The sequence below is a fragment of the Bos mutus genome, chromosome 22 (genome assembly GCF_027580195.1).
Source record: "Bos mutus isolate GX-2022 chromosome 22, NWIPB_WYAK_1.1, whole genome shotgun sequence".
In the NCBI taxonomy this organism is placed as follows: domain Eukaryota; kingdom Metazoa; phylum Chordata; class Mammalia; order Artiodactyla; family Bovidae; genus Bos; species Bos mutus.
In genome coordinates, this window is record NC_091638.1 from 28428709 (window position 1) to 28441533 (window position 12825).

Here is a 12825-nt window from a genome sequence, read left to right on the forward strand (position 1 = left end):
AGGAGGGTGCTGTGGACAGATATGTAGGGATCATCTCTCCTCTGTCTTTGGCTTCTCCTCTGGTGTGCCCTGTGACTGAAGCCCGCCGAGCTAGGGGCCTGGTGCCCCGTTCTGTGATGGAAGTCCTCCCCGGGATCAAAGAGCAGGCTGGGAGAAGGCAGGCCTGACCCTGGCAGGTGGAGTCAGTGAGACGCAGGCCCGCAGTCACCAAGTGTGGCGTCCCTCGGCACGAAGGGCTCTGTAAACATTGTTTTCCTGTTGTTGTTTATTAATCCCAATCATCATAAACATCTGCGTGTCTGATTACATGTAGGGTTTACATGCATTCTTTCCATTTACAATCTTTTAAAGAGTCAGTGAGTAAAGAGAGCTTGAACAGAATGTTCATCAGAGACCTGCTCAATGCCGAGGTTCGTCATGTAACAGCTTCTAATCCCCTGGCCCAGTCATGCGCTCCTCCAGAGTTTTCTTTTTGCAAGGATGCTTTTGGAAAGACATTCCGGTAAGCTCTCAATTGGACTTTGAAAGCAAGGAAAGTCATGTTTGCCAGAATGAATGAATGAAAATTAACCTTTTATCGAATTTCAGGTGTCAACAATGCATGAGTGAGTACGTCCATTTAAGGAAAGCATTATGTGAGTTATGTCCCCAAATGCCACATTTCAGATTAAAGTAAGGCCAGCAAAATGAATGTCTTGATAACCTTGCCATCCTCACTAATAGATGCGCTGAAAATAGGTGTCTTGGGATTGTGTATTGTGCTTGATTCATCCTGATTTCTTTTCTCTTTTTTAAAAAATTATTCATTAAAGTTACTTTTATTGATATCTATTAGTTGCATGTTACATAAATTTTATAATGTGTACATTAGGGTGATTTCACAGAGTTTAAAGGTTATACCTGACTTACAATTATTATAAAATACTGGATATATTCCCCCATGTTGTACAATTTATCCTTGTAGCTTATTTTTTACCTAGTAATTGGTACTTCTTATTCCTCTAGCCCTATACTGTTTCTCCCCTCTCCCGATTATTTTTAACTCATAATTCATTTGTGTAATGCGTTCTCTAGCAATTGTACTTATCTCCAGGACCTGACTTCTTTATTTGTAGCTCTCAAAGCTATCACCCTAAATGCTTAGTGACCCACACCAACAAGATAGCAATTCTGTAAAGTCTACTTTGGCAGGAACTGGCCTTGGTTTTTACCAATAAGTCTATCTAGTCAGTGAGTTTAATCAAGCAAAATAATAAAAGGCTAATGATTTCAGCAGACTTTTCAAGGAACTTATGTTTGGTGTTGGCAGTTGTATTCTGATAAATTATCCTTAAAATATAATTTCATAGTATTTTGGAGCCTCAGAATTCTCCTTGCATCACCCTGAAAACTTGTTTTTCTGCCTTTTTTTAAGTTTGGATCACTTATTTATGTTTACATTCAGAGAGAGACATAAGGAAAGTTCCCACTGCAAGCCAGCACGGTGGCATTGCTTTTGGGCACACTGTAGCTGGAAGCTATGTGCAGCTGTCCTGACTTGTAGGTGGGTGATGAGGGCAGAATGCACTCAGATCTGGAGCGTGCAGTTTGGCTCATTCTGTATCACTTATTTAGGTGGAGGACCATCCTTTTAGATCAGCTTTAGTTTTCAGTGGCTTTGATAACACTTCTCATTAGGTATGTTAACTGCATTGTTTTAATCAGTCTCAATTTGGACTTCTTTCTCCCATCCTTAACACATGACGGAGTGCAGTCCCCAGTTTGAAGTCAGGGGGTAGGGATAAAGGAACAATTTTGGCAGAAAATAAGTGGCGTGTATACCTGTGTTTGTGTGTGTGCAGATGTGCAAACACGTGTAATTTCTTCTAAAGGACATACAGTTACTGCAGAATGATAGCAAGATAACTAAAGATGTGTTGGTTGGCTTTTTCTCCTTTTTTCTCTCTCCTTCCGTCCTTATCCCTGCGCCTCTTTTCTCCCTCTGTAATATTTCACCCTCACTTTCGGATTACAATCAGTCTTCAAGTGTTCTTGGCAGTCAGACGTACGTTTAAGAGGGTTGCTGCTGAGTTATGAATCGGAAATTGATTTTGATCAACGTACACAGAGGATTGTATTAACAACTGGATGATCCTTGGAGACCAGTTCATTTGGCCTCCTGTTGGTGTAGTGAGAAAGTGGGCTGGAACCAGGCTTTACAACCGTGGTGCACGAATGCAACAGTGCTTTTTGTCACCTGCTTTTCTGTTGCTTCATTCTGAACTTACTAAGTTTTTCTGCTTCTGTAAACACTTTGTCTTTTAAACACATGTCCCAGTTTTGGCCCACCTGTCAACATGATCAAAGCTGCTGATGAGTTTTCCATTTGACTTGACTGCTGTTTCTCAACTTTCTCCTTGAGAATGGCACTGGAATTTCTGGGAGAAAACGATGAGCTGAATGTTCTAGAAGCAACTTTTTCTTGCGTGGCTCTTTCTTGAGCTTGGTACAGATGTTAGTTGGGAAAGAGGACTTACCTTAGAAATGGGATCTCCAAGCACTCTTGGAAGTGTAAGATGTTATACTTGAGTTGGTCTTGCACGGCTGACTTTTTCAGAAGGTTCCAGGCACCTTTGTAGTCTGTGAAAAACACACATATTGTAGTTGTGAGCCACCTCGAGAATTACAAGTGTAATTATAAACCCAGTTCTTCCTTTTAAGTACAGTATAATGCCATTTGTGTTTATTGTTTTTATCAGCGATCCTGGTAAATTACAGAAGTACTAGTTTGTGTGATAAAAGATGAAATTCTTCAGAGCTTGGAGATTGTCTGTGTATTATAACTTATTAACTTTTTCCCCCCTTTCTTTAAAAAACCATCACTTTGCGCTCTCGTCCCACACTTCAAAGAAGTGACAACTTATCTTTGCTCTTTGGGGAGCTGAGAGGTAGAAAACTCAGTTGTATTTGGCAGCTGCTCCAGTAGGACTGGTGTTATAAATGAACCCTTTGTTCAGCGTAGGACCGAACTGCCAGAGATAGAAGGAGCTAGATGCGGGTAGAAGAAACCTGACTTTGGTTTAAAAGTCACCGTCTTTTCTCTTCTGTTGAGTCAGTGTTGGTTGGTCCCTTTTGGCTGGTTTTCAATCATCAGTGTGCTTATTTGTTTGTTTTCTGTGTTGGCCACTCGGCATATGGGATTTTAGTTCCCAGACCAAGGGTCGAACCCATGCTCCGTGCAGTGGAAGCCTGGGGTCTTAGCCCTGGGACTGCCAGGGAAGTCCCATCAGTGTGCTCGTTTGACTGAACTCATTTCTTTTCTTTCTGTTTTGGGAGAAGTGTCAGGGAAGGAGGCTGAGCTGAGATTCCTCAGCTACACAGGCTCCCGCTGCCTAATTAAGATGGTCAAGTACATACCCTGTTGGGTTTTAGAAGCTTTATCCAGCTTTAGCCAAGAAGGCACTTCTACCCTGGGGCAGGTTTTCTCCGTGCTGAGGAGATTAACAGTCAAGAGGCTCCGAGTGGGGGCTGAGAATGTACTTAGAGCACAGCCTTTAGCCCTGGAGGGTAATTAATGTTGGACATTTTTTTCTTTTCCTTTAGAGGCCGAGTGTCAAATATCAGATAGGGGTAGAGTCAGCTCACTTATGCAGACAACTGTTACTTCTCTGTGATGTTAGAGTGAGGGGTATTTGCCCTTTAAATTTCAGGCCTTCTTGCTTCCCGTGACTGCTCAGGTCCAGAGGATGCACTGAGTCCAGCTGCACACTCTATCTGGCCGCTGGAACTGTGTGTCCGTGGCAAGGCAGAGGTGAACAGCTTGTCTTGAGTGGGGTGGAAAGCCTTTAATATTTGCTGTGATTTTTTTTTTTTAATCGTCACATCATGGGTTACTTTGAGGGCCTGGTGCGATAACAACCCATGGCCGTCAGAGGGGTAAATTTGTATATTTTTTGGCCTTTTAAAAAGCCTTATAAAAGGTAATTTTGGAGGGCTTGTATAGATTTGGAAGACTGAAAGTGGCCCATAACATTGACATTTCACCATTGAATGGGGGTTTACATTCTGTAAAGGGCAAGATAGTAGATGCTTTGGGGGCCACACAGCACCTCGAAACTAATCAGCACAGCAACGTCTTAGTGTTTAAACAGCCATAGACAGTATGTAAGCATATGGGTATGGCTAGGTCCAGTGAAACTTCACTGAAAACAAACAAACAAACAAACAAAAAACCAATACCAACAGGTGGTGGGCCAGAATTGGCTTATAGGCTGTGGTTTGTTCAGCTCTGCTAGAAAATACTGCTGCTGATTTATAGATCTGGCTTTACATAGATTTTATCTCAGGGACCAGTCTGGGCCTTCCTTTCCCTCCTGGTGCTCTGGGGCCCCGACATTCCAAATTATCACTTGCTACACCTTGCAATAAAAGTGACCAATCCTGGGCTGCATCCTGCATACTCTGCCCTTCCCTGGAGCTGAAGACCCTGGAGATCCCATCTAGCTGTCTGGTTTGGGGCCTTCTACTTCTGTGGAAGGTCACCTTTGGATCTCAGAGAGACCTTTGGGGCAAGGAAGACAGCTCCAGTTTGTACTGGTTTCCCCACCAATCAACAAGCTCCACATCTTGCTGTAGACTTGGGAGATAAGCCACAGTTCTGGAGGCAACTGCAGAGAAGAGCAGAAAGCTTCTCTTTTGCTGATTGGCTTGTGACATTTACTTGGTTTATCCACAGTCTCCATCATGAAAGCTCTAGTCTTTTCAAAACTACAGAAGTTTTTCCATGTGTCTCCTTAAACTCTTGAAAAATGAAGTCCCTCAGTCATGTCTGACTCTGCGACCCCATGGACTGTAGCCTACCAGGCTTCTCCGTCCATGGGATTTTCCAGGCAAGAATACTGGAGTGGGTTGCCATTTCCTTCTCCAGGGGATCTTCCCGACCCAGGGATTGAACCTGGGTCTCCCGCATTGTAGGCAGATGCTTTTACTCTCTGAGCCACCAGGGAAGTCTCAAACTCTTGAAATCCAAGCAAAATATATGTGATGCTTTCTCAAGTGCAGGAAGGAACTGGCGTTTTTTAATGGGAAAGTGTGGGAAGAAGGCTTGTGCAAAATCACGCCATTCCCTCTTTGCCAGGCCCCTCTTCGATTGATTGTTAAATGTCTCCTTTTTGTACTTCTGCGGCCCTGCTCACAGTTACTCTGTGTGCCTGTAACTGGGGCACAACCAGCAGTGCTTACTGCTGTCATACGTACTATGACAGATGGAATGTACATTGTGATTTATGGGGGATTGTTCACAGAGATGAGGAGATAGCTTGATTCTCTGCCATCCACGTGAGGTCCAGGGATCCCTGAAAGAAGAGTGCATCTGAGGGATAGAGGAAAGCTCGTAATATTTCTAAACTTTGTGATGAATTGATCTGGGACTTCTTTTCTTTTCTCTAATCAGCCAGAGTCCTCTAGAATAAAACAGCATTGGATTTCCACCCAGTGATTTCGGAGTTAGCAAAACTCCCATGTTGACCAAGTGGACTTTGATCTTTGGGAAGAACTGATTAAAATCTTTGAAAGAGGGATCAGAGGTACAGAAGACAATCCACCTGACCACCCATGAAATTGATCAAAAGTTAGAAAACACACAGCCATGAGCAAACAGATTGGATGTTTGTTTTTTATTGTCTTGATTATCGGGTTTGAAAAGAGAGACTGCCCTCGGAGACCTGACTCCTCGCTAAGCACTCCAGCTCACCTCTCTGTAAAAGGCAGATGCTCAGTGAAGCGATTCTTGAGATCTTTTTTGGTATGAGCTAAAATTCTGTTGACACAAACCTGATAAATTTTCTGAACCCCACTGTCCCTTGCTCACTTAGGTGCCAAATTACCTGGCACACTTTCCCCAAACCTAAGCCCCTATTCCAGTCTCCATCCTGCCCTGTGTCAGTGCAGAGACCCACCTGTGCTCAAGGGAATGGATCATCCCTGTCTTTTCTGGAAGCACGTGTGTCCCTCTCAGCTTTCACAGAGCTGCCTCTGCTCCCTGGGTTCTGAGCAGCCGACTAAGGGATGAACTCGGGGCCGAGTCTGTTGATGGAGCGCGGACCACCTGCTTGTGGAGATCGAGTTCTCTGACCCTTCTTGCTGGGGCAGCTGTGGCTTTGATTGAAAAGGTATGTAGAGCTGACTTCAACCCAGTGGCACTGGTCTTTGAAAAATGTCCTTTGGCACAGTCCCTGCGGCACGTGTTTGCTTATGGATTTCGCCTTTTCTTAGAAGTGAGCACGAGGCTTGGGCTGGATTGCCCGTCGCTGAAGGCATCTACTATGATGAGTCTTCTACTAATATGTTTAAGGATTTATAAAGAAAACAGAGTTGTTCTTAAATAAAAGGGACATCGACGTACAAAGCAGTAATGGTTGCTGCTATCTGTTTTTGGAGATAAGGGTTTTGTCAGAGAGGCACGATTTATGGTGGGAATACCGAGTAGCTACCGTGGCAGGTGATAAATCACTTTTCTCACCACTGGGTATTGAGAAGAAAGGGCTACAAAGACCTTTTAGAGAGGGGAAAAGTAAAAGCACCCTGGAGCATTTATACATGACGTATATAGAAACTTTGCAAGAGAGCTGGGATTGTGGGTATATAAGTTGTTACGTGAAATGTCTTCCTTTCATTTTGAGGAAGGTGGAATCTTCCTTTGAGAAAATCTTACTTTGAGAAAATGGAATCTTAGAAACCTCAGTCCATATCTGGGATGGAGTAAGTGATGCTTCTTAATTTAGAGATTTCGTGCAAGTTGAAGAGGTAACTATGATAAAGATCAGGACCCTTATCTTGGTCTTCTGCTTAAGTTTTCTTACCATCCACAGCCAGCCAGGTAGATTTGAAAAAGAAAAAAAAAAAATCAAATGCAAATGCATTTGTAAGATGTTAAGGGCGAGGACAAAGCAGGCACCTTAAGAGAGTTTTTAGGAACATCTTGGAAGGTGAGAGTCCAGAGAGGGATTTTGGAGCTTGAGGTCTTCTGTCCCGGGCACTTTCATCCTCTCTACTTCCTCTTCCTCCTCCTCCAGTCTCGGTGCTAGTGGAACTTGATACCTTTACCCCTCCAATGGATGGGGCCTCCTGCTGGCTTCCACCAATGCTTCCTTTTGGATAGGGAGCCTCTGGTCAGTCACAGACTGGCCTTTGAGGAAACCCAAGTTTAGGCAGCTGGAGTGATAGATTTCCTTTCAGAGGACTCGTCCTTTTCCAGAGGGTTTTGTTAAAGCAGAGGTCTGTGGGCCATGAGCGTGTGGGTTCACACAGCATTCATTATATTACAGAGAGTCTGGGGACAGGTAAGGTACAAATGTGAGGACTCCTGTGCCACCTAGCATGAAATCAGCCATCAGTCTTTTCTAAGAATTGAATACACGTGCAGCCTTTACTCTGTGTGTGCATACATGCAAAGTCTCTTCAGCTGTGTCGAACTCTTTGCGACCCTATGGACCATTGTCCACCAGGCTCCTCTGTCTACGGGATTCTTTAGGCAAGAAAACTGGAGTGGTTTGCCATGTCCTCCTCCAGGGGATCTTCCCCCACCCAGGGATCGAACCTGCATCTCTTATTGTCTCCCACATTGGCAGGCGGGTTCTTTACCACCATTGCCACCTGGGAAATCCACAGAAAAAAGGAAATATCCCTGTAATTATGGCCATAAAAATATCAGGTCTCCATTTTGTTAACGTTCCTTGCCTCTTCTGGATGGTATCTGCTCCGTGAGTTGGTCAGGCACTGTTTGTTTACTTGTTCATTCACTCGTTCATTTGCTTCTTCATTCATTCGAGAAGCATTTGAGGCCCTCTGCCTGCAGTTACTGTCCTCGGAGCCACTATCCAGCAGAGAAGAAAACAAGAGTTCTCTCTTCTGGGGCTTACATCCTAGTAAGATGTAAGGATCCTGGGGCTTACATCCTCAAGATCTTGCCAGGGCTTACATCCTGGCAAGAAGCAAAGCCAAATATATCATGTATCAGCTGGATCTTAATCCCTGGAAGCAGGTTGGGGGGTGGAAGGTTAATAGAGCATCCATAGTGTTCTCCGCCTCTTGGTGTCAGTGACTCCTGGCTTCCTTTGCCTGTCATTCTGACTGCAGGTTAGTGGGGGCTGAGCAGGACCATGGTCCCCATGTACAGATAGGGAAATCAAGGCACAGAATTTAAGGGACAGGTAAGGTGACACAGAAAGTAGATGTCAGGGCACCCAGAAACCCTCCTCTCAACCTCCTGAGAGTGCCTTATCTCCACACTGCCACCTCCAGCTGGGCACCTGGCTTAGCTCAATGAGTATCTCTTTGAAGTTGATCCTTGAAGGCGCTGTGCCCTGTACTGGGGAGGAAACACAAAGATAAATTCAGGTCCTTCCTGAAGGTGTCCCCGTCCAGTGAGGAGGGCCACTGGGATGCACTCTGCCACTGTGCCCTGAGGGTATTGCCGGGTGGAGTCTGTGCCTGTGTCTGGAGGTACAGCGGGTGAGGAAATTCTCAGAGGGCCCTGCTGAGGATGGAGCAGCCTTGGTAGAGAGTAGGACAGAGAAGGACCTTTCCAGCAGTGGGAGTTGTCAGTGTAGAGGCCTAGAGACCTGGAAAAATAGGGCATCCAGGAGGCAGAACGTGCCCCATCATGCGAGGATGAGGTGCCCTCCACTCCCCCTTATGGAAGCTTGGTAACCTGCTTGCGCTGAGGTTCCCCGGAGGCTGTTTGGAGAGAAACTCAGTCTTCATTTCATGTAACAGTCTCCAGATTGCTTGTGTTCATCTTGAGCCCTTCCTATGAAGGACCTGCAGGAAAATCTTAGGACTCCTAATTCATCAAGGAATAAAGAAGACCGGAACATGATTCGCCAGGTGAGGCCTTGTGAGGAAGAAAAAGAACATGTGGTTTGGAATCAGATGAACTTGATTCAAATTTTAGAGGCAGCACATACCCTGGGCAAGTTCATTTACTCCTTAGGACATCAGTTTGTCATCTAGAAAGGAGAATAATGGTACCTCCATCCTCAGGGATTCTCCAAGGCTGAACAGGAATTTCAGCCATGCTTTCTAATTGGCGTGATTGTCCCCTGGAGTAAGAAATGACAGCCTGCTCCAGTATTCCTGCCTGGAGAATTCCATGGACAAAGGAGCCTGGAGGGCTTCAGTCCATGGGGTCACAAAGAGTCAGACACAGCTGAAGCGACTTAGCATACACACATATCCCCCATTGCAGTATAGATCGCTTTTAAAAACTGCACATCTGGTTTACCCTAATCAAACAGAAACGGTTGTAACATAATGCCCTGCGCTCGTTAATAGGTTTGTCACTCATTTTAATCACAGGATTTTACTTTCTCTTAGCACTGTGGCTGATTATTTAATTTTTACGTAATCGTGTGGCAAATAATCGTGCATCAGGAGGTAGGGCTGTAAAAAGAGTATGCTGCAAATAGGGTTTGGTCGTCAGCCAGCAAATTCCTAGCTGCCTCTGCTGCCACGTGTTACCATATCAAATGGGTTGCCCAGGGATCCTCCGCCAGCCACCCAGGGCTCTTTCTAATTTGGGTGACTGTGACACTGTAGTTTTGCAGTGTCATTGTGTTGGTCATTATAGTAATGGCGTGCATTTACTAAAATTCTGTAGGAGGGTTGTTCTCAGTTCTGCCTGGAGAGAGCCTCGTGGATCTCCAGGTATCTCCAAGACCATAAAATGTAACCAGTCAAAACTGGTTTTAATTTACTGGTTTAGAGATGCAGAATGAAACCCAAGCAAGCAATAGGTGTATATTTTTGGAGCAACTATAGCCTCATGCTTCTCCAAGGGAAGATTGATAATTAAGGACATTTATTACTGGTAGGGCCTTTAACCTTGAATTTTAAAAGAAGAGGACATTTTTTTTTTTCTGTAACTATACCAAGTTCCTGGAAGATAAGGAAGTTAGTGATGATCTGTACCGTTTTACAGATGAGATTGCTGAAGGTTGTGGCTTCAGGACCGGCATCCACTTCGCTTTGATGCCTGGCTTCACGTGGCGCTTCCCGTGGTGGGTTTCTTCTTGGCCCTAAGACCTCAGCTTGTGTGCTCCCTGTTAGAGGAGCCTTATTTCATTCTCATTGAGGTAAAACTGCTCTTTTCCTGCTCACTGTTTCCTTCTGCCTCTTATTCCCTTATTAGCATTAGTCGCGAGCTTTAATCTTCTTTATATTAGCTTGTTGTTAGTATTCACTATTTAATTGTATTGTTAGTCGTCTCCACCATAAGAACCTGTACTCCCTTAAGGTCTAGCCTCCATCTTTGTTGTCCTCATGTAGGGCCTGACCCTTGTGAGACCCTTTGTTAATCTTTAAGCAAGGAGGGTCTAGTAAGAGGTTTTAAAGGCTAAGCTGTTCGTTGAATGTTTATACGCAGAGGCAGAAAGCAGACCAAAGGGAAGGTTGGTTTGAGGTGTGAACATTGTTATGAAAATACATGGCCACAAATGAAAGAGGTGTATACTTTAATGTGTGTGGTTTTCCCAATAGTGTCTGGTCGGTAAATAAGATTTGCTTTGGGGGACTTTTTTAATTTTTTAAAAATACAGCAGACTTTGAATTAGAGGAAGTTTCAGTGCTGGTTCTACTTGAGTAGAATTGATAAAAATCTGTTAATCATCAGTTCGACTTTAAACACCTGAGAGATTTTTCAACTTTGGAAACATAGGCCATGATCTTGAGCTTTTGTTTCTAAAAATAATCGTACCTGGCCTTTTTTTTTTTTTTAACAGAGTGTATAGTTGGTCATTGTTTTTTGACTCCTAGCGTATCTGCATGTCATTTAGAATGCTTGATGTGGAAGTGTCCAGGTCAGCAATAAAAAGTTCCTTCTTGATTCTTAAAACATGTTCCTTTCACATCTGGCCATTTGGGTGAGGCAGAGCCATACAGTTCTGGATGACCATTGAAGAATGTATAGCTAATGAACGTCTAGACTTTCAGATGTTTCCACTGGTCCAATTCAATTGCTTGAGATATTTTCTACTATAGGTGGCAAAACTTTGAAATCAAAACAGCTTAAACACCTTATCTTAGATATAAGGACTGGGTGATTCTCCAGGTCAGTGAGTTGAGTGGCTCAGTGATCTTGTCAGGGACCCAGGTTCTTCTTGGCTGTCCTTGGTATGTTCAGTTGGTCTCTTGGTGGTCTAAAGATGGCCACCAAAGATCCTGGCATCGTATCTAGATGACATGACATGACAGCCTCCAGAGACAGCAGCAAGAGGTAGTCTCCTTGTCTCTCTGTCTTAGTGTAAAAGATGCTTTCCTGGAAGCCCTAGCAGAGACTGTACCTTTATAGTCCTGCTGGACACATGGGGGTCACACTGCTAACCCAGTTATGGGACCTGAAATGCCCTGATTGGCCGGGACCAGTTGGGATCTAGTCACTTTTCTCTGGGGGTGACTAAAACATGGCTTGTCTGTCAAAGAAAAGGTGAGAAAGAAGTGAGCAGATAGTAAGTGGTCACTGCCATTCCAGGTCCATCCTCCCGGACGCCCCCTTCATGGATGTGTCTGTTGCTGTCTGATTATGAACATTTGACAAAATTGGAACAGAGCGATAGTTCTGGTGGAAAGTTCCCACCATCAGGTCAGGTTATCCTCCTGGGAGTTCTGCGATGACAGCTCCTCCATCAGTATGAGAGGAGTGCTGTGCTCACAGGTCATGTGACTCTGTCAATAAGATTTTCAAATAGCCTTTTAATCCAAATGTGCTAAGTGAGCACGCCTGTTTACCAGCTGAGGTTTTCTGCATTCCTTGTACTGAAAGATATGTCATTTTGTGCAAACTAGGAAAGGAAGTTGGTTCGAGGAACACTGACTGCAAAATCAGACCCATCTTGTCTCTCTCATGCAATAGAAAATAGAAATAGAACTCAAACTTGTCAGTCATCCTGCGATCTCTGGGAATTTCAAGTTTGCACTACCTTGTTTTTTCCCCTAATTATGTTAATACTTGGAACGTTTAGGCTTTCAAATGTTTGACTTTTCTGAAGTTGAGAGAAGGTATTGAGTTTATTTTTACTTTTCCCAGATGTCATTCGTTTCTTTGGCATAAAAATCCTTATCTCACAGAATAAGCTGCAGGAAATGTGTTGAATATCAAAGATCAAGCTGGATGTTCAGGAGAACAGGAGTGCTTTTCACTGAAAACATAGTTTTCAACAAACAGTGCCAGTTTGGAAGCCTGTCAGATTGGCCACGTCTTCACGGGATGCTGTGGAGGTTGAAATCAGCATACAGGTTTATTCACCTTATTCTTAGAGACAACATTCAGCAACATTATCTGTCAGTTCATCCAACTCTTCTGCTTTTCAGATGAGCAAGCATAGGCTTATTCCCTAGTGGCTCAGACAATAAAGAATCTGCATGCAATGCAGGAGACCTGGGTTTGATTGATCCCCTGGAGAAGGGAATGGCAACCCACTCCAGTATCCTTGCCTGGAGAATTTCATGGACAGAAGAGCCTGGTGGGCTACAGTCCTTGGGGTTGCAGAGTCAGACATGGTTAACTTTCACTTTTACTTTTCCACCTCTGTTAATTTTGGAGGATGTGATACTTCTTTATAGCCCTAGAGAACACACAGCACATGCAGTATTGTATAGTGTTGTATATACAGTAACTTGAACAATGTTCTACTTAGATAATTTTGATACTGATTGTAAACGTAGCGATTGGGAGTGGTGGTAATAGTGATGATGAGAATAATAAAAGGCAAAGAGCATCATCCTAACATTTATCCAGCACTTACTCTGTACCAGGCAGCATGCCTGGAGCTCTGCTGACGTGCTCTCACT

General features: G+C 44.0%; 1 protein-coding gene across 3 annotated transcripts in view; it reads left to right on the forward strand.

Moving 5' to 3' along the window:
• PDZRN3 (PDZ domain containing ring finger 3) overlaps positions 1-12825 on the forward strand; it is a 268944-nt gene that overhangs the window by 50469 nt on the left and 205650 nt on the right. Inside the window, exon 1 of one of the 3 annotated variants that reach the window (XM_070358888.1) lies at positions 9969-10112. The exons of the other annotated variants lie outside the window; for them this stretch is intronic. The gene's annotated coding sequence lies outside the window, so the exon portion shown is untranslated. Of the gene's footprint in view, positions 1-9968; positions 10113-12825 lie in introns of those variants that run through there. 3 annotated transcript variants of the gene reach the window in all.